The 21,334-nt window shown below is 42.6% G+C and overlaps 1 long non-coding RNA gene across 1 annotated transcript in view; it reads left to right on the top strand.

The window, feature by feature from the left end:
- The window catches only part of LOC142295117 (uncharacterized), an 80,069-nt gene extending 61,921 nt beyond the window's left edge, over positions 1-18,148 (top strand). Inside the window, exon 3 of the long non-coding RNA XR_012751369.1 lies at positions 18,090-18,148. This is a non-coding gene — a long non-coding RNA (uncharacterized LOC142295117). The remainder of the gene's footprint in view (positions 1-18,089) is intronic.
- The last annotated feature ends 3,186 nt before the right edge of the window (positions 18,149-21,334 follow it).

Raw genomic sequence — 21,334 nt, 5'->3', positions numbered from 1 at the left:
AGAGGTGAGAATTAGGGTTGGGTCCTGGATTAAAGCTAGAGTTATAGTCAGACCGTGGGTTAGTAATAGATTTAAAACAGGAGTTAGGGTCAGACCAGGAGCTAGAAATAGGGTTAGTCCAGCAGTTAAAGTTAAGTTATCCCAGTAGTTAAGGTTTAGGTTAAGCCAGAGGTGAGGATTAGGGTTGGGTCCTGGGTTAAGGCTAGGGTTAGGGTTAGACCATGGGTTAGGAATAGAGTTAAAAGAGGAGTTAGGGTCAAACCAGGAGCTAGAAATAGGGTTAGTCCTGCAGTTAAAGTTAGGTTATCCCAGTATTTAAATTTTAGGTTAAGTCAGAGGTGAGGATTTGGGTTGGGTCCTGGGTTAAGGCTAGGGTTAGGGTTAGACCATGGGTTAGGAATAGAATTAAAGAGGAACTAGGGTCAGACCAGGAGCTTGAAATAGGGTTATTTCAGCAGTTAAACTTAGGTTAATCCAGAATTTAAGGTTTAGGTTAAGCCAGAGGTGAGGATTTGGGTTGGGTTCTAAATTAACGCTAGGGTTAAGGTTAGACCATGGGTTAGTAATAGAGTTAAAACAGGAGTTAGGGTCAGACCACGAGCTAGAACTAGGGTTAGTACTGCAGTTAAAGTTAGGTTATCCCAGAATTTAAGGTTTAGGTTAGGGTTAGGCCAGAGGTGAGGATTAAGGTTGAGTCCTGGGTTAAGGCTAGGGTTAAGGTTGGACCATGGTTTAGGAATAGAGTAATAACAGGAGTTAGGGTCAGACCAGGAGCTAGAAATAGGGTTAGTCCAGCAGTTAAAGTTAGGTTATCCCAGATTTTAAGGTTTAGGTTTGGGTTAGGCCAGAGGTGAGGGTAGGGTTAAGTCTTGTGTTAAGTCTAGGGTTAGGGTTAGACGATGGGTTAGGATTTGAATTAAAACAGGAGTTAGGGTCAGACCAGGAGCTAGAAATAGGGTTAGAGCAGCAGTTAAAGTTAGGTTATCCCAGTATTTAGGGTTTAGGTTATGCCAGGGGTGAGGATTAGGGTTGGGTCCTGGGTTAAGGCTAGGGTTAGGGTTAGACCATGGGTTAGGAATAGAGGTAAAACAGGAGTTAGGGTGAGACCAGGAGCTAGAAATAGGGTTAGTCTAGCAATTAAACTTAGGTTAAGCTAGAATTTAAGGTTTAGGTTAAGGCAGAGGTGAGGATTTGGGTTGGGTCCTGGGTTAAGGCTAGGGTTAGGGTTAGACCATGGGTTAGGAATAGAGGTAAAACAGGAGTTAGGGTGAGACCAGGAGCTAGAAATAGGGTTAGTCTAGCAATTAAACTTAGGTTAAGCTAGAATTTAAGGTTTAGGTTAAGGCAGAGGTGAGGATTTGGGTTGGGTCCTGGGTTAAGGCTAGGGTTAGGGTTGGACCAAGGGTTAGGAATAGAGTTAAAACAGGAGCTAGGGTCAGACCAGGAGCTAAAAATAGGGTTAGTCCAGCAGTTAAAGTTAGGTTACCCCAGTATTTAAATTTTAGGTTAAGACAGAGGTGAGGATTAGGTTTGGGTCCTGGGTTAAGGTTAAGGTTAGGGTTAGACCATGGTTTAGGAATAGAGTTAAAACAGGAGTTAGGGTCAGACCAGGAGCTAGACACAGGGTTAGTCCAGAAGTTAAACTTAGGTTAAGCCAGAATTTAAGGTTTAGGTTAAGCCAGAGGCGAGGATTTGGGTTGGGTCCTAAATTAAGGCTAGGCTTAAGGTTAGATTATGGGTTAGGATTAGTTTTAAAACAGGAGTTAGGGTCAGACCACGAGCTAGAAATAGGGTTAGTCCTGCAGTTAAAGTTAGGTTATCCCAGTATTTAAATTTTAGGTTAAGTCAAAGGTGAGGATTTGGGTTGGGTCCTGGGTTAAGGCTAGGGTTAGGGTTAGACCATGGGTTAGGAATAGAATTAAAGAGGTGCTAGGGTCAGACGAGGAGCTAGAAATAGGGTTATTTCAGCAGTTAAACTTAGGTTAAGCCAGAATTTAAGGTTTAGGTTAAGCCAGAGGTGAGGATTTGGGTTGGGTTCTAAATTAAGGCTAGGGTTAAGGTTAGACCATGGGTTAGTAATAGAGTAAAAACAGGAGTTAGGGTCAGACCACGAGCTAGAACTAGGGTTAGTTGTGCAGTTAAAGTTAGGTTATCCCAGAATTTAAGGGTTAAGGTTAGGGTTAGGCCAGAGGTGAGGATTAAGGTTGAGTCCTGGGTTAAGGCTAGGGTTAGGGTTGGACCATGGTTTAGGAATAGAGTAAAAACAGGAGTTAGGATAAGACCAGGAGCTAGAAATAGGGTTAGTCCAGCAGATAAAGTTAGGTTATCCCAGATTTTAAGGTTTAGGTTTGGGTTAGGCCAGAGGTGAGGAGTAGGGTTAAGTCCTGGGTTAAGGCTAGGGTTAGGGTTAGACGATGGGTTAGGATTAGAATTAAAACAGGAGTTAGGGTGAGACCAGGAGCTAGAAATAGGGTTAGTCCAGCAGTTAAAGTTAAGTTATCCCAGTAGTTAAGGTTTAGGTTAAGCCAGAGGTGATGATTAGGGTTGGGTCCTGGGTTAAGGCTAGGGTTAGGGTTAGACCATGGGTTAGGAATAGAGTTAAAAGAGGAGTTAGGGTCATACCAGGAGCTAGAAATAAGGTTAGTCCTGCAGTTAAAGTTAGGTTATCCCAGTATTTAAATTTTAGGTTAAGTCAGAGGTGAGGATTTGGGTTGGGTCCTGGGTTAAGGCTAGGGTTAGGGTTAGACCATGGGTTAGGAATAGAATTAAAGAGGAGCTAGGGTCAGACCAGGAGCTAGAAATAGGGTTGTTTCAGCAGTTAAACTTAGGTTAAGCCAGAATTTAAGGTTTAGGTTAAGCCAGAGGTGAGGATTTGGGTTGGGTTCTAAATTAAGGCTAGGGATAAGGTTAGACCATGGGTTAGTAATAGAGTTAGAACAGGAGTTAGGGTCTGACCACGAGCTAGAAATAGGGTTAGTCCAGCAGTTAAAGTTAGGTTATTTCAGTATTTAAGGTTTAGGTTAAGTCAGAGGTGAAGATTAGGGTTGGGTCCTGAGTTAAGTCTAGGGTTAGGGTTAGACCATGGGTTAGGTATAGAGTTAAAACAGGAGTTAGGGTCAGACCAGGAGCTAGAAATAGGGTTAGTCCAGCAGTTAAAGTTAGGTTATTCCAGTATTTAAGGTTTAGCTTAAGTCAGAGGTGAGGATCAGGGTTGGGTCCTGGGTTATGGCTTGGGTTAGGGTTAGACCATGGGTTAGTAATATAGTAAAAGCAGGAGTTTGTTTCAAACTAGGGGCTAGAAATAGGGTTATTCCAGCCGTTTAACCTAGGTTAAGCCAGAATTTAAGGTTTAGGTTAAGCCAGAGGTGAGGATTAGGGTTGGGTCATGGGTTAAGGCTCGGGTTAGGGTTACAAAATGGGTTAGGAATACTGTTAAAGCAGGAGTTAAGGTCAGACCAGTGGCTTGAAATAGGGTTTGTCCTGCAGTTATTCGTAGGTTAAGCCAGAATTTAAAGTTTTGGTTAAGCCAGAGGTGAGAATTAGGGTTGGGTCCTGGGTTAAAGCTAGAGTTATGGTCAGACCATGGGTTAGTAATAGATTTAAAGCAGAAGTTAGGGTCAGACCATGATCGAGAAATAGGGTTAGTCCAGCAGCTAAAGTTAGGTTATCCCAGATTTTAAGGTTTAGTTTTGTGTTAGGCCAGAGGTGAGGATTAGGGTTAAGTCCTGGGTTAAGTCTAGGGTTAGGGTTAGACCATGAGCTAGAAATAGGGTTAGCCCAGCAGCTAAAGTTAGGTTATCCCAGATTTTAAGGTTTAGTTTTGGGTTAGGCCAGAGGTGAGGATTAGGGTTAAGTCCTGGGTTAAGGCTAGGGTTAGGGTTAGACCATGGGTTAGGAATAGAGTTAAAACAGGAGTTAGGGTCAGACCAGGAGTTAGAAATAGGGTTATTCCAGCAGTTAAAGTTAATTTATCCCAGTATTTAAGGTTTAGGTTAAGCCAGAGGTGAGGATTGGGGTTGGGTCCTGGGTTAAGGCTAGGGTTAGGGTTAGACAATAGGTTAGGAATAGAGTTAAAACAGGAGTTAGGGTCAGACCAGGGGCTAGAAATAGGGTTAGTCCAGCAATTAAAGTTAGGTTATTCCAGTATTTAAGGTTTAGCTTAAGTCAGAGGTGAGGATCAGGGTTGGGTCCTGGGTTATGGCTTGGGTTAGGGTTAGACCATGGGTTAGGAATATAGTAAAAGCAGGAGTTTGTTTCAAACTAGGGGCTAGAAATAGGGTTATTCCAGCAGTTTAACCTAGGTTAAGCCAGAATTTAAGGTTTAGGTTAATCCAGAGGTGAGGATTAGGGTTGGGTCATGGGTTAAGGCTAGGGTTAGGGTTAGACCATGGGTTAGGAATAGAGTTAAAAGAGGAGTTAGGGTCAGACCACGAGCTAGAAATAGGGTTAGTCCTGAAGTTAAAGTTAGGTTATCCCAGAATTTAAGGTTTAGGTTAGGGTTAGGCCAGAGGTGAGGATTAAGGTTGAGTCCTGGGTTAAGGTTAGGGTTAGGGTTGGACCATGGTTTAGGAATAGAGTAAAAACAGGAGTTAGGGTCAGACCAGGAGCTAGAAATAGGGTTAGTCCAGCAGTTAAATTTAGTTTATCCCAGATTTTAAGGTTTAGGTTTGGGTTAGGCCAGAGGTGAGGAGTAGTGTTAAGTCTTGTGTTAAGTCTAGGGTTAGGGTTAGACGATGGGTTAGGATTAGAATTAAAACAGGAGTTAGGGTCAGACCAGGAGCTAGAAATAGGGTTAGTCCAGCAGTTAAAGTTAAGTTATCCCAGTAGTTAAGGTTTAGGTTAAGCCAGAGGTGAGGATTAGGGTTGGGTCCTGGGTTAAGGCTAGGGTTAGAGTTAGACCATGGGTTAGGAATAGAGTTAAAAGAGGAGTTAGGGTCATACCAGCAGCTAGAAATAGGGCTAGTCCTACAGTTAAAGTTAGGTTATCCCAGAATTTAAGGTTTAGGTTTGTGTTAGGCAAGAGGTGAGGATTAGGGTTAAGTCCTGGGTTAAGGCTAAGGTTAGGTTTAGACCATGAGCTAGAAATAGGGTTAGTCCAGCAGTTAAAGTTAGGTTATCCCAGAATTTAAGGTTTAGTTTTGGGTTAGGCCAGAGGTGAGGATTAGGGTTAAGTCGTGGGTTGAGGCTAGGGTTAGGGTTAGACCATGGGTTAGGAATAGAGTTAAAACAGGAGTTAGGGTCAGACCAGGAGCTAGAAATAGGGTTAGTCCAGCAGTTAAAGTTAGGTTATTCCAGTATTTAAGGTTCAGGTTAAGTCAGAGGTGAGGATCAGGGTTGGGTCCTGGGTAATGGCTAGGGTTAGGGTTAGACCATGGGGTAGGAATAGAGTAAAAGCAGGAGTTAGTTTAAAACTAGGGGCTAGAAATAGGGTTAGTCCAGCAGTTTAACCTAGGTTAAGCCAGAATTTAAGGTTTAGGTAAAGCCAGAGGTGAGGATTAGGGTTGGGTCCTGGGTTAAGGCTAGGGTTAGGGTTACAAAATGGGTTAGAAATACTGTTAAAGCAGGAGTTAGTGTCAGACCAGTGGCTTGAAATAGGGTTTGTCCTGCAGTTAATCGTAGGTTAAGCAAGAATTTAAGGTTTAGGTTAAGCCAGAAGTGAGGATTAGGGTTGGGTCCTGGGTTAAGGCTAGAGTTATGGTCAGACCGTGGGTTAGTAGTAGATTTAAAACAGGAGTTAGGGTCAGACCAGGAGCTAGAAATAGGGTTAGAGCAGCAGTTAAAGTTAGGTTATCCCAGTATTTAGGGTTTAGGTTATGCCAGGGGTGAGGATTAGGGTTGGGTCCTGGGTTAAGGCTAGGGTTAGGGTTAGACCATGGGTTAGGAATAGAGTTAAAACAGGAGTTAGGGTGAGACCAGGAGCTAGAAATAGGGTTAGTCCAGCAGTTAAACTTAGGTTAAGCCAGAATTTAAGGTTTAGGTTAAGGCAGAGGTGAGGATTTGGGTTGGGTCCTGAGTTAAGGCTAGGGTTAGGGTTAGACCATGGGTTAGGAACAGAGTTAAAACAGAAGTTAGGGTCAGACCAGCAGCTAGAAATAGGGTTAGTATAGCAGCTAAAGTTAGGTTATCCCAGAATTTAAGGTTTAGGTTTGTGTTAGGCCAGAGGTGAGGATTAAGGTTGAGTCCTGGGTTAAGGCTAGGGTTAGGGTTGGACCAAGGGTTAGGAATAGAGTTAAAACAGGAGCTAGGGTCAGACCAGGAGCTAAAAATAGGGTTAGTCCAGCAGTGAAAGTTAGGTTACCCCAGTATTTAAATTTTAGGTTAAGACAGAGGTGAGGATTAAGTTTGGGTCCTGGGTTAAGGTTAAGGTTAGGGTTAGACCATGGTTTAGGAATAGAGTTAAAACAGATGTTAGGGTCAGACCAGGAGCTAGACATAGGGTTAGTCCAGAAGTTAACCTTAGGTTAAGCCAGAATTTAAGGTTTAGGTTAAGCCAGAGGCGAGGATTTGGGTTGGGTCCTAAATTAAGGCTAGGCTTAAGGTTAGATTATGGGTTAGGATAAGTGTTAAAACAGGAGTTAGGGTCAGACCACGAGCTAGAAATAGGGTTAGTCTTGCAGTTAAAGTTAGGTTATCCCAGTATTTAAATTTTAGGTTAAGTCAGAGGTGAGGATTTGGGTTGGGTCCTGGGTTAAGGCTAGGGTTAGGGTTAGACCATGGGTTAGGAATAGAATTAAAGAGGTGCTAGGGTCAGACGAGGAGCTAGAAATAGGGTTATTTCAGCAGTTAAACTTAGGTTAAGCCAGAATTTAAGGTTTAGGTTAAGCCGGAGGTGAGGATTTGGGTTGGGTTCTAAATTAAGGCTAGGGTTAAGGTTAGACCATGGGTTAGTAATAGAGTAAAAATAGGAGTTAGGGTCAGACCACGAGCTAGAACTAGGGTTAGTTCTGCAGTTAAAGTTAGGTTATCCCAGAATTTAAGGGTTAAGGTTAGGGTTAGGCCAGAGGTGAGGATTAAGGTTGCGTCCTGGGTTAAGGCTAGGGTTAGGGTTGGACCATGGTTTAGGAATAGAGTAAAAACAGGAGTTAGGATCAGACCAGGAGCTAGAAATAGGGTTAGTCCAGCAGATAAAGTTAGGTTATCCCAGTAGTTAAGGTTTAGGTTAAGCCAGAGGTGATGATTAGGGTTGGGTCCTGGGTTAAGGCTAGGGTTAGGGTTGGACCATGGTTTAGGAATAGAGTAAAAACAGGAGTTAGGATCAGACCAGGAGCTAGAAATAGGGTTAGTCCAGCAGATAAAGTTAGGTTATCCCAGTAGTTAAGGTTTAGGTTAAGCCAGAGGTGATGATTAGGGTTGGGTCCTGGGTTAAGGCTAGGGTTAGGGTTAGACCATGGGTTAGGAATAGAGTTAAAAGAGGAGTTAGGTTCATACCAGGAGCTAGAAATAAGGTTAGTCCTGCAGTTAAAGTTAGGTTATCCCAGTATTTAAATTTTAGGTTAAGTCAGAGGTGAGGATTTGGGTTGGGTCCTGGGTTAAGGCTAGGGTTAGGGTTAGACCATGGGTTAGGAATAGAATTAAAGAGGAGCTAGGGTCAGACCAGGAGCTAGAAATAGGGTTATTCCAGCAGTTAAAGTTAATTTATCCCAGTATTTAAGGTTTAGGTTAAGCCAGAGGTGAGGATTAGGGTTGGGTCCTGGGTTAAGGCTAGGGTTAGGGTTAGACAATGGGTTAGGAATAGAGTTAAAACAGGAGTTAGGGTCAGACCAGGGGCTAGAAATAGGGTTAGTCCAGCAGTTAAAGTTAGGTTATTCCAGTATTTAAGGTTTAGCTTAAGTCAGAGGTGAGGATCAGGGTGGGGTCCTGGGTTATGGCTTGGGTTAGGGTTAGACCATGGGTTAGGAATATAGTAAAAGCAGGAGTTTGTTTCAAACTAGGGGCTAGAAATAGGGTTATTCCAGCAGTTTAACCTAGGTTAAGCCAGAATTTAAGGTTTAGGTTAAGCCAGAGGTGAGGATTAGGGTTGGGTCATGGGTTAAGGCTAGGGTTAGGGTTACAAAATGGGTTGGGAATACTGTTAAAGCAGGAGTTAAGGTCAGACCCGTGGCTTGAAATAGGGTTTGTCCTGCAGTTATTCGTAGGTTAAGCCAGAATTTAAAGTTTTGGTTAAGCCAGAGGTGAGAATTAGGGTTGGGTCCTGGGTTAAAGCTAGAGTTATGGTCAGACCATGGGTTAGTAATAGAGTTAAAGCAGAAGTTAGGGTCAGACCATGATCGAGAAATAGGGTTAGTCCAGCAGCTAAAGTTAGGTTATCCCAGATTTTAAGGTTTAGTTTTGTGTTAGGCCAGAGGTGAGGATTAGGGTTAAGTCCTGGGTTAAGGCTAGGGTTAGGGTTAGACCATGAGCTAGAAATAGGGTTAGCCCAGCAGCTAAAGTTAGGTTATCCCGGATTTTAAGGTTTAGTTTTGGGTTAGGCCAGAGGTGAGGATTAGGGTTAAGTCCTGGGTTAAGGCTAGGGTTAGGGTTAGACCATGGGTTAGGAATAGAGTTAAAACAGGAGTTAGGGTCAGACCAGGAGCTAGAAATAGGGTTATTCCAGCAGTTAAAGTTAATTTATCCCAATATTTAAGGTTTAGGTTAAGCCAGAGGTTAGGATTAGGGTTGGGTCCTGGGTTAAGGCTAGGGTTAGGGTTAGACAATGGGTTAGGAATAGAGTTAAAAGAGGAGTTAGGGTCAGACCAGGAGCTAGAAATAGGGTTATTCCAGCAGTTAAACTTAGGTTAAGCCAGAGGTGAGGATTTGGGTTGGGTTCTAAATTAAGGCTAGGGTTAAGGTTAGACCATGGGTTAGTAATAGAGTTAGAACAGGAGTTAGGGTCAGACCACGAGCTAGAAATAGGGTTAGTCCAGCAGTTAAAGTTAGGTTATTTCAGTATTTAAGGTTTAGGTTAAGTCAGAGGTGAAGATTAGGGTTGGTTCCTGAGTTAAGGCTAGGGTTAGGGTTAGACCATATGTGAGGTATAGAGTTAAAACAGGAGTTAGGGTCAGACTAGGAGCTAGAAATAGGGTTAGTCCAGCAGTTAAAGTTAGGTTATTCCAGTATTTAAGGTTTAGGTTAAGTCAGAGGTGAGGATCAGGGTTGGGTCCTGGGTTATGGCTAGGGTTAGGGTTAGATCATGGGTTAGGAATATAGTAAAAGCAGAAGTTAGTTTAAAACTAGGGGCTAGAAATAGGGTTAGTCCAGCAGTTTAACCTAGGTTAAGCCAGAATTTAAGGTTTAGGTGAAGCCAGAGGTGAGGATTAGGGTTGGGTCCTAGGTTAAGGCTAGAGTTATGGTCAGACCGTGGGTTAGTAATAGATTTAAAATAGGAGTTAGGGTCAGACCGTAAGCTAGAAATAGGGTTAGTCCAGCAGCTAAAGTTTAGTTTTCCCAGATTTTAAGGCTTATTTTTGGCTTAGGCCAGAGGTGAGATTTAGGGTTAAGTCCTGGGTTAAGGCTAGGGTTAGGTTTGGACCATGAGCTAGAAATAGGGTTAGTCCAGCAGTTAAATTTAGGTTATCCCAGATTTTAAGGTTTAGTTTTGGGTTAGGCCAGAGGTGAGGATTAGGGTTAAGTTCTGGGTTGAGGCTAGGGTTAGGGTTAGACCATGGGTTAGGAATAGAGTTAAAACAGGAGTTAGGGTCAAACCATGAGCTAGTAATAGGGTTAGTCAAGCAGTTAAAGTTAGGTTATTCCAGTATTTAAGGTTTAGGTTAAGTCAGACGTGAGGATCAGGGTTGGGTCCTGGGTAATGGCTATGGTTAGGGTTAGACCATGGGTTAGGAATAGAGTTAAAACAGGAGTTAGGGTCAGACCATGATCGAGAAATAGGGTTAGTCCAGCAGCTAAAGTTAGGTTATCCCAGATTTTAAGGTTTAGTTTTGTGTTAGGCCAGAGGTGAGGATTAGGGTTAAGTCCTGGGTTAAGGCTAGGGTTAGGGTTAGACCATGGGTTAGGAATAGAGTTAAAACAGGAGTTAGGGTCAGACCAGGAGCTAGAAATAGGGTTATTCCAGCAGTTAAAGTTAATTTATCCCAATATTTAAGGTTTAGGTTAAGCCAGAGGTGAGGATTAGGGTTGGGTCCTGGGTTAAGGCTAGGGTTAGGGTTAGACAATGGGTTAGGAATAGAGTTAAAAGAGGAGTTAGGGTCAGACCAGGAGCTAGAAATAGGGTTATTCCAGCAGTTAAAGTTAGGTTAAGCCAGAGGTGAGGATTTGGGTTGGGTTCTAAATTAAGGCTAGGGTTAAGGTTAGACCATGGGTTAGTAATAGAGTTAGAACAGGAGTTAGGGTCAGACCACGAGCTAGAAATAGGGTTAGTCCAGCAGTTAAAGTTAGGTTATTTCAGTATTTAAGGTTTAGGTTAAGTCAGAGGTGAAGATTAGGGTTGGTTCCTGAGTTAAGGCTAGGGTTAGGGTTAGACCATATGTGAGGTATAGAGTTAAAACAGGAGTTAGGGTCAGACTAGGAGCTAGAAATAGGGTTAGTCCAGCAGTTAAAGTTAGGTTATTCCAGTATTTAAGGTTTAGGTTAAGTCAGAGGTGAGGATCAGGGTTGGGTCCTGGGTTATGGCTAGGGTTAGGGTTAGATCATGGGTTAGGAATATAGTAAAAGCAGAAGTTAGTTTAAAACTAGGGGCTAGAAATAGGGTTAGTCCAGCAGTTTAACCTAGGTTAAGCCAGAATTTAAGGTTTAGGTGAAGCCAGAGGTGAGGATTAGGGTTGGGTCCTAGGTTAAGGCTAGAGTTATGGTCAGACCGTGGGTTAGTAATAGATTTAAAATAGGAGTTAGGGTCAGACCGTAAGCTAGAAATAGGGTTAGTCCAGCAGCTAAAGTTTAGTTTTCCCAGATTTTAAGGCTTATTTTTGGCTTAGGCCAGAGGTGAGATTTAGGGTTAAGTCCTGGGTTAAGGCTAGGGTTAGGTTTGGACCATGAGCTAGAAATAGGGTTAGTCCAGCAGTTAAATTTAGGTTATCCCAGATTTTAAGGTTTAGTTTTGGGTTAGGCCAGAGGTGAGGATTAGGGTTAAGTTCTGGGTTGAGGCTAGGGTTAGGGTTAGACCATGGGTTAGGAATAGAGTTAAAACAGGAGTTAGGGTCAAACCATGAGCTAGTAATAGGGTTAGTCAAGCAGTTAAAGTTAGGTTATTCCAGTATTTAAGGTTTAGGTTAAGTCAGACGTGAGGATCAGGGTTGGGTCCTGGGTAATGGCTATGGTTAGGGTTAGACCATGGGTTAGGAATAGAGTTAAAACAGGAGTTAGGGTCAGACCATGATCGAGAAATAGGGTTAGTCCAGCAGCTAAAGTTAGGTTATCCCAGATTTTAAGGTTTAGTTTTGTGTTAGGCCAGAGGTGAGGATTAGGGTTAAGTCCTGGGTTAAGGCTAGGGTTAGGGTTAGACCATGGGTTAGGAATAGAGTTAAAACAGGAGTTAGGGTCAGACCAGGAGCTAGAAATAGGGTTATTCCAGCAGTTAAAGTTAATTTATCCCAATATTTAAGGTTTAGGTTAAGCCAGAGGTGAGGATTAGGGTTGGGTCCTGGGTTAAGGCTAGGGTTAGGGTTAGACAATGGGTTAGGAATAGAGTTAAAAGAGGAGTTAGGGTCAGACCACGAGCTAGAAATAGGGTTAGTCCAGCAGTTAAAGTTAGGTTATTTCAGTATTTAAGGTTTAGGTTAAGTCAGAGGTGAAGATTAGGGTTGGTTCCTGAGTTAAGGCTAGGGTTAGACCATATGTGAGGTATAGAGTTAAAACAGGAGTTAGGGTCAGACCAGGAGCTAGAAATAGGGTTAGTCCAGCAGTTAAAGTTAGGTTATTCCAGTATTTAAGGTTTAGGTTAAGTCAGAGGTGAGGATCAGGGTTGGGTCCTGGGTTATGGCTAGGGTTAGGGTTAGATCATGGGTTAGGAATATAGTAAAAGCAGGAGTTAGTTTAAAACTAGGGGCTAGAAATAGGGTTAGTCCAGCAGTTTAACCTAGGTTAAGCCAGAATTTAAGGTTTAGGTTAAGCCAGAGGTGAGGATTAGGGTTGGGTCCTAGGTTAAGGCTAGAGTTATGGTCAGACCGTGGGTTAGTAATAGATTTAAAATAGGGGTTAGGGTCAGACCATAAGCTAGAAATAGGGTTAGTCCAGCAGTTAAAGTTTAGTTTTCCCAGATTTTAAGGCTTATTTTTTGGTTAGGCCAGAGGTGAGGATTAGGGTTAAGTCCTGGGTTAAGGCTAGGGTTAGGTTTAGACCATGAGCTAGAAATAGGGTTCGTCCAGCAGTTAAATTTAGGTTATCCCAGAATTTAAGGTTTAGTTTTGGGTTAGGCCAGAGGTGAGGATTAGGGTTAAGTCCTGGGTTGAGGCTAGGGTTAGGGTTAGACCATGGGTTAGGAATAGAGTTAAAACAGGAGTTAGGGTCAGACCAGGAGCTAGAAATAGGGTTAGTCCAGCAGTTAAAGTTATGTTATTCCAGTATTTAAGGTTTAGGTTAAGTCAGAGGTGAGGATCAGGGTTGGGTCCTGGGTAATGGCTATGGTTAGGGTTAGACCATGGGTTAGGAATAGAGTTAAAACAGGAGTTAGGGTCAGACCAGGAGCTAGAAATAGGGTTAGTCCAGCAGCTAAAGTTAGGTTATCCCAGAATTTAAGGTTTAGGTTTGTGTTAGGCCAGAGGTGAGGATTAAGGTTGAGTCCTGGGTTAAGGCTAGGGTTAGGGTTGGACAATGGGTTAGGAATAGAGTTAAAACAGGAGCTAGGGTCAGACCAGAAGCTAAAAATAGGGTTAGTCCAGCAGTTAAAGTTAGGTTACCCCAGTATTTAAATTTTAGGTTAAGTCAGAGGTGAGGATTAGGTTTGGGTCCTGGGTTAAGGTTAAGGTTAGGGTTAGACCATGGTTTAGGAATAGAGTTAAAACAGGAGTTAGGGTCAGACCAGGAGCTAGACATAGGGTTAGTCCAGAAGTTAAACTTAGGTTAAGCCAGAATTTAAGGTTTAGGTTAAGCCAGAGGCGAGGATTTGGGTTGGGTCCTAAATTAAAGCTAGGCTTAAGGTTAGATTATGGGTTAGGATTAGTGTTAAAACAGGAGTTAGGGTCAGACCATGAGCTAGAAATAGGGTTAGTCCTGCAGTTAAAGTTAGGTTAACCAAGATTTTAAGGTTTAGTTTTGGGTTAGGCCATAGGTGAGGATTAGGGTTAAGTCCTGGGTTGAGGCTAGGGTTAGGGTTAGACCATGGGTTAGTAATAGAGTTAAAACAGGAGTAAGGGTCAGACCAGGAGCTAGAAATAGGGTTAGTCCAGCAGTTAAAGTTAGGTTATTCCAGTATTTAAGGTTTAGGTTAAGTCAGAGGTGAGGATCAGGGTTGGGTCCTGTGTAATGGCTAGGGTTAGGGTTAGACCATGGGGTAGGAATAGAGTAAAAGTAGGAGTTAGTTTAAAACTAGGGGCTAGAAATAGGGTTATTCCAGCAGTTTAACCTAGGTTAAGCCAGAATTTAAGGTTTAGGTAAAGCCAGAGGTGAGGATTAGGGTTGGGTCCTGGGTTAAGGCTAGGGTTAGGGTTACAAAATGGGTTAGAAACACTGATAAAGCAGGAGTTAGTGTCATACCAGTGGCTTGAAATAGGGTTTGTCCTGCAGTTAATCGTAGGTTAAGCCAGAAATTAAGGTTTAGGTTAAGCCAGAAGTGAGGATTAGGGTTGGGTCCTGGGTTAAGGCTAGAGTTATGGTCAGACCGTGGGTTAGTAGTAGATTTAAAACAGGAGTTAGGGTCAGACCAGGAGCTAAAAATAGGGTTAGAGCAGCAGTTAAAGTTAGGTTATCCCAGTATTTAGGGTTTAGGTTAAGCCAGGGGTGAAGATTAGGGTTGGGTCCTGGGTTAAGGCTAGGGTTAGGGTTAGACCATGGGTTAGAAATAGAGTTAAAACAGGAGTTAGGGTGAGACCAGGAGCTAGAAATAGGGTTAGTCCAGCAGTTAAACTTAGGTTAAGCCAGAATTTAAGGTTTAGGTTAAGGCAGAGGTGAGGATTTGGGTTGGGTCCTGGGTAAAGGCTTGGGTTAGGATTGGACCATGGGTTAGGAATAGAGTTAAAACAAGAGCTAGGGTCAGACCAGGAGCTAGAAATAGGGTTAGTCCAGCAGTTAAAGTTAGGTTACCCCAGTATTTAAATTTTAGGTTAAGTCAGAGGCGAGGATTTGGGTTGGGTCCTAAATTAAGGCTAGGCTTAAGGTTAGATTATGGGTTAGGATTAGTGTTAAAACAGGAGTTAGGGTCAGACCACGAGCTAGAAATAGGGTTAGTCCTGCAGTTAAAATTAGGTTATCCCAGAATTTAAGGTTTAGGTTAGGGTTAGGCCAGAGGTGAGGATTAAGGTTGAGTCCTGGGTTAAGGCTAGGGTTAGGGTTGGACCATGGCTTAGGAATAGAGTAAAAACAGGAGTTAGGGTCAGACCAGGAGCTAGAAATAGGGTTAGTCCAGCAGTTAAAGTTAGGTTGTCCCAGATTTTAAGGTTTAGGTTTGGGTTAGGACAGAGGTGAGGAGTAGGGTTAAGTCCTGGGTTAAGGCTAGGGTTAGGGTTAGACGATGGGTTAGGATTAGAATTAAAACAGCAGTTAGGGTCAGACCTCGAGCTAGAAATAGGGTTAGTCCAGCAGTTAAAGTTAAGTTATCTCAGTAGTTAAGTTTTAGGTTAAGCCAGAGGTGAGGATTAGGGTTGGGTCCTGGGTTAAGGCTAGGGTTAGGGTTAGACCATGGGTTAGGAATAGAGTTAAAAGAGGAGTTAGGGTCATACCAGGAGCTAGAAATATGGTTAGTCCTGCAGTTAAACTTAGGTTAAGCCAGAATTTAAGGTTTAGGTTAAGCCAGAGGTGAGGATTTGTGTTGGGTTCTAAATTAAGGCTAGGGTTAAGATTAGACCATGGGTTAGTAGTAGAGTTAAAACAGGAGTTAGGGTCAGACCACGAGCTAGAAATAGTGTTAGTCCAGCAGTTAAAGTTAGGTTATTCCAGTATTTAAGGTTTAGGTTAAGTCAGAGGTGAGGATCAGGGTTGGGTCCTGGGTTATGGCTAGGGTTAGGGTTAGATCATGGGTTAGGAATATAGTAAAAGCAGGAGTTGGTTTAAAACTAGGGGCTAGAAATAGGGTTAGTCCAGCAGTTTAACCTAGGTTAAGCCAGAATTTAAGGTTTAGGTTAAGCCAGAGTTGAGGGTTAGGGTTGGGTCCTGGGTTAAGGATAGGGTTAGGGTTAGAAAATGGGTTAGGAATACTGTTAAAGCAGGAGTTAGGGTCAGACCAGTGTCTTGAAATAGGGTTTGTCCTGCAGTTATTCGTAGGTTAAGCCAGAATTTAAGGTTTAGGTTAAGCCAGAGGTGAGGATTAGGGTTGGGTCCTAGGTTAAGGCTAGAGTTATGGTCAGACCGTGGGTTAGTAATAGATTTAAAACAGGAGTTAGGGTCAGACCATGAGCTAGAAATAGGGTTAGTCCAGCAGCTAAAGTTTAGTTTTCCCAGATTTTAAGGTTTAGTTTTGGGTTAGGCCAGAGGTGAGGATTAGGGTTAAGTCCTGGGTTAAGGCTAGGGTTAGGTTTAGACCATGAGCTAGAAATAGGGTTAGTCAAGCAGTTAAAGTTAGGTTATCCCAGATTTTAAGGTTTAGGTTTGGGTTAGGACAGTAGGGTTAAGTCCTGGGTTAAGGCTAGGGTTAGGGTTAGACGATGGGTTAGGATTAGAATTAAAACAGTAGTTAGGGTCAGACCAGGAGCTAGAAATAGGGTTAGTCCAGCTGTTAAAGTTAAGTTATCCCAGTAGTTAAGGTTTAGGTTAAGCCAGAGGTGAGGATTAGGGTTGGGTCCTGGGTTAAGGCTAGGGTTAAGGTTAGACCATGGGTTAGGAATAGAGTTAAAAGAGGAGTTAGGGTCATACCAGGAGCTAGAAATAGGGTTATTTCAGCAGTTAAACTTAGGTTAAGCCAGAATTTAAGGTTTAGGTTAAGCCAGAGGTGAGGATTTGGGTTGGGTTCTAAATTAAGGCTAGGGTTAAGGTTAGACCATGGGTTAGTAATAGAGTTAAAACATAAGTTAGGGTCAGACCACGAGCTAGAAATAGGGTTAGTCCTGCAGTTAAAGTTAGGTTATCCCAGAATTTAAGGTTTAGGTTAGGGTTAGGCCAGAGGTGAGGATTAAGTTTGAGTCCTGGGTTAAGGCTAGGGTTAGGGTTGGACCATGGTTTAGGAACAGACTAAAAACAGGAGTTAGTGTCAGACCAGGAGCTAGAAATAGGGTTAGTCCAGCAGTTAAAGTTAGGTTATCCCAGATTTTAAGGTTTAGATTTGGGTTAGGCCATAGGTGAGGAGTAGGGTTAAGTCCTGGGTTAAGGCTAGGGTTAGGGTTAGACGATGGGTTAGGGTTAGAATTAAAACAGGAGTTAGGGTCACACCAGGAGCTAAAAATAGGGTTAGTCCAGCAGTTAAAGTTAAGTTATCCCAGTAGTTAAGGTTTAGGTTAAGCCAGAGGTGAGGATTAGGGTTGGGTCCTGGGTAAAGGCTAGGGTTAGGGTTAGACCATGGGTTAGGAATAGAGTTAAAAGAGGAGTTTGGGTCATACCAGGAGCTAGAAATAGGGTTAGTCCTGCAGTTAAAGTTAGGTTATCCCAGTATTTAAATTTTAGGTTAAGTCAGAGGTGAGGATTTGGGTTGGGTCCTGGGTTAAGGCTAGGGTTAGGGTTAGACCATGGGTTAGGAATAGAATTAAAGAGGAGCTAGGGTCAGACCAGGAGCTAGAAATAGGGTTATTTCAGCAGTTAAACTTAGGTTAAGCCAGAATTTAAGGTTTAGGTTAAGCCAGAGGTGAGGATTTGGGTTGGGTTCTAAATTAAGGCTAGGGATAAGGTTAGACCATGGGTTAGTAATAGAGTTAGAACAGGAGTTAGGGTCTGACCACGAGCTAGAAATAGGGTTAGTCCAGCAGTTAAAGTTAGGTTATTTCAGTATTTAAGGTTTAGGTTAAGTCAGAGGTGAAGATTAGGGTTGGGTCCTGAGTTAAGTCTAGGGTTAGGGTTAGACCATGGGTTAGGTATAGAGTTAAAACAGGAGTTAGGGTCAGACCAGGAGCTAGAAATAGGGTTAGTCCAGCAGTTAAAGTTAAGTTATTCCAGTATTTAAGGTTTAGCTTAAGTCAGAGGTGAGGATCAGGGTTGGGTCCTGGGTTATGGCTAGGGTTAGGGTTAGATCATGGGTTAGGAATATAGTAAAAGCAGGAGTTAGTTTAAAACTAGGGGCTAGAAATAGGGTTAGTCCAGCAGTTTAACCTAGGTTAAGCCAGAATTTAAGGTTTAGGTTAAGCCAGAGGTGAGGGTTAGGGTTGGGTCCTGGGTTAAGGACCCAGGAGAAAAAACCGGAGGAAATTCTGCTTCTTAAAAACATCCCTAAACATTTTAGGGAATGTCATGACTGCAATTGGCGGTTACTCAGATTCAGAGGCATTGATAAAGTTTACCTTGGTGCGAGAGGGGGCGATTTCAGAAATGCCATATTTAATAAAGAGGCTAAATGGTTCATAACTCTTGATACAGTAAAACCGCGGTTGCTGAATGATATGATCAGCTATAAGCCCTTTTTGATTTAAATGTCTTTGCTCACGGTCTGCAGTTGTTTAGTGGAGGTATTGGTTTGTGGCTGCGTACCAATTGCCGTTTTATATTCTAATTGTCTCTCCAGTAAAGGAGACAAACTCTAGCACAGCGCCACCTATTGGAAGTAGCGATCCTAAAAGTCACAAGTGGATTTTCAACAATCCTTTGCAATATGACTCAGGATATATAAGCCAGATCAGAATCCCAATTTGCAGACACGGTGTTTCGGGATGCTTGCCCCTCGTCAGTGCAAAGTATGGGGGTGTCTGATCTGGCTCATGAGAAAGCTATGTGGGGACCACGGGGGAACACTATTCTCCGTAAGGAGACTTTGCAAGCCAGTCTGGCTGCCAGGTAAGGGGACGTTTTATATTCTGACATTCTTCTCTTTTTTATCTCTTTTTTATCTCTTTCCTATTTCTCTGTTATTATTAATTCATACTTTTTAGAGATGGCGGCTTGTATCTGCATATAATGGAGACATTAAAACAGGAAGATATATATGGACCGATTGCGTTATCAAGATCTGGACAAATTGCAACTTAAGAGACTTTATGGACATTACTTTATGGATACCGTCCAACTTGCTATATATCTATTGCTGTAACTATTTTTCCTGCTCGGTTCTTATTTGCCCTGTTGCATGCCCTCATTTAATATGGTGGCTATGGACTCCATCCTGTGCGCGCACGGGGCTCTGATCACTCCTCCCCCCTGTGTCTGGTGATCTAATGGTTGTCGGGTTGTGCGCATGCGCACTCCCGTTTCCTGAACGCCGGACGCAGTGGAGGATGGGCATCGGATTTCCGTGGCGCGCCACAATAGGATGGTAAGAATTGTTCATGCTGGATATAAGCAGCCTTGGATGTCACCTCTGCACCTCCCGATGAAGCGATAAGCGAAACGCGTTGAGGTGCAGGGTGGTGTGTCAGGCTTGAACACGGGAGTGTTCCTGGTGGGTCATAGAACCTTTATATACTTTGTACTTAAGCCATCCTCCTTGCTGAAAGGACGGTTTCTCTCTTGCATTGCACATATTTGAGCAATGGCTCATGCTCACAGGACAGCCTTGTATTATAATCATTTGAGTCCTGTTTCATGCTCATAGGACAGCATATATGGTGATTCTGACATTATGTATGGGTCTCTATAAGTTCACAGTGCATTCTCATGACATGACATTCTGTTTGATTGTTACTTAATGTATTTCACTGCGCTGTTAACTGTATTATGTGAGACTGATATACTGATATACTGCAGTTATGTTGTTTTTGTGGGCTGTGCCATGTACCTATTTCAGCTTGTTCTGCACTGACACACTTCCCTGACTGGCTATGTATATGTTTTTAAGCACATTTTTGTACTATGTGTTGCACACTCTTTGTGTCCCTGAAAAAAACTTTTTATTAAATCGCATTTAAATACATTTTCAAAAGATTTCTATAAAGAAAACATTGTTTGGTATTTAATTTAAATAGGATTATATGGACAATGATTATGGAGCTTCTATGTAGGTTGTTTTGTTGCTAATGGGGAACCTCCATGCTACATTCTATATGGTTATCATGGACCTAGTTATTCAATTTTTCTTTGTGTATGTTTTTTTGGGGAATACAGGTCCGGCTATGGATTACCGTGGATGGGACGCGAATTGGGCAGCACAGGTCACTGATGTGTTCGGCAATGGCGGCAACCACACCAATCCCTCACCTCCAATGCAGTACCGTGAGCTTCAAGTAAAATTAAAAAATTTATTGTTTAAACGCACCAAAACCTGGTGGAATAAGGCTTCACTAGAACAGTACCTTGGGAGAGACATTGTCCCAAGAGGTTTACGTATTCAAACATTCACAGCATTTGTGGTCGAAGATGACACATTTAAGGGCAGATGGGAAGAGGCCTGTAAACTGTGCTCCCGCACAATGCTTGAGCTACTTATCGGCCTTAATAAGAAAAGGTTGGCTGAGCTTGAGATTGAGATTGAAAAAGTTAATGTGGAGTTAAAACAAAAGAAATCTGAGACAAACTTAGCGCAGTTTGATAAAGAACTTGCGAAGGAATTTGAGCAGTGGGAGATGGACATTAAGCAGAAAAAGGCACATAAATTTAAAAGCGATATTGATGACTATCAAAATGGGAATGTATTTAAATGGCATCAGCATAGAAGTTTTAGATCAGGTTCTACTGTGCACTCCAAATCCCAATCTAATACGGACTCTATTTCCTCCGGCGAGGGTTCATCACAGTTTCGGGGACCCCCTAGTGGTCGCAATCGGAATAACTTCTTTGGCAATAGGATAGAAACCCGAAACTATACCAGAAAGAAGCAACGTCAGGATATGAATAAATCTTCCAACCAGACTGATACTTTGCAGGTAATAAATCTTACTGATAAAGTGTTGACTGAGGACCAACTCTCTGTTCTTGAATTAGGTCTCTCCTTTTCACCTGTCGCGGATTTTGATGTTTTCACTGCTATAAAAGATTTACATTTGTTTGGCCGTAAACTTATGTTTAAGAAATATTTTTTGAAAAAAGATTTGGGATCATACCCGGATCTATCGGCAGAGGACATGGAAGCAGTGAGAGTGTTGGAATCGTTACTGGCTGAACAGGAAGATACGACCATGTCTACCTTTCCTGCAACTATTAAAAAGAGATCCACTGTATTTCCTCCCTTGTCGGCCTGCCCGGTGATTGAGTTATTCACTAAATTGGTGACTCAAGAATTTAGGCGCTTACCACGTAAGCGCACACACGACAACTTGAGCCAAAAACAATGGGTGGCACTAAAAGAGCTTAAAAATATGGATGACGTCGTAATTAAGCAGGCCGACAAGGGGGGTAATGTGGTTCTCTGGTCCAAGGAGCAATATGAAATAGAGGCATTCCGCCAATTGAATGATGCCTCCTGCTACACGAAACTTGATGGGAATCCGTTAAGGAAATATCAGGGTGAACAATATGATCTGTTATTCCTTGCCTTTGAGAGGGACATCATACCCAATTCTGTCTTTGAAGGCCTCCTGACTGAACACCAGGTTATTCCAACGATATACTTTCTGCCAAAAGTGCACAAGAATATTGATTGTCCACCTGGCAGGCCAATCGAGTCCGGTAATGGTAGCCTATGTGAGCCTGCTTGCAGGTTCCTGGACTATTATTTACAACCCCTTATTACCCTCCCGTCCTATATTCGGGACTCCACGGAGTTCTTGAATCGTCTGGAGGGTATTACATTCGAGTCTGACATCATCATGGTCACTGCTGACGTTGAGTCGCTATATACTTCTATAGCCCATGAGGATGGCATTGCTGCTGTGGATTTTTTTCTACGGTCCACTGAGCTGGATGTGCAGCTGATTGATCTCCTCCTGCTTCTACTTAGATTTATTTTATCTCATAATTTCTTTTTATTTAAGGACCGTTTCTATCTCCAAGAGAGAGGAGTTGCGATGGGGGCGTCTTGTGCGCCCTCATACGCAAACCTCTTTCTTGGACTATGGGAACGGTCCATATCTTTTCCAGCATCTGAGATGGGCGCAGTTCACATGTGGTTGCGTTTCATCGATGATATTTTTTTGATTTGGCAGGGGGAGATCAATCAGTTGGATATTTTCATGCAGCGACTCAATGACAATATAAATAACATCAAGCTTACTTATGTCTTCAGCAGTGAACAAATCGAATATCT

The sequence above is a fragment of the Anomaloglossus baeobatrachus genome, chromosome 3, assembly GCF_048569485.1.
Source record: "Anomaloglossus baeobatrachus isolate aAnoBae1 chromosome 3, aAnoBae1.hap1, whole genome shotgun sequence".
NCBI classification, from domain to species: Eukaryota; Metazoa; Chordata; class Amphibia; order Anura; family Aromobatidae; genus Anomaloglossus; species Anomaloglossus baeobatrachus.
Note: the sequence above shows the minus strand (reverse complement) of the source record. Positions and strands in the feature narration are given on the sequence as shown.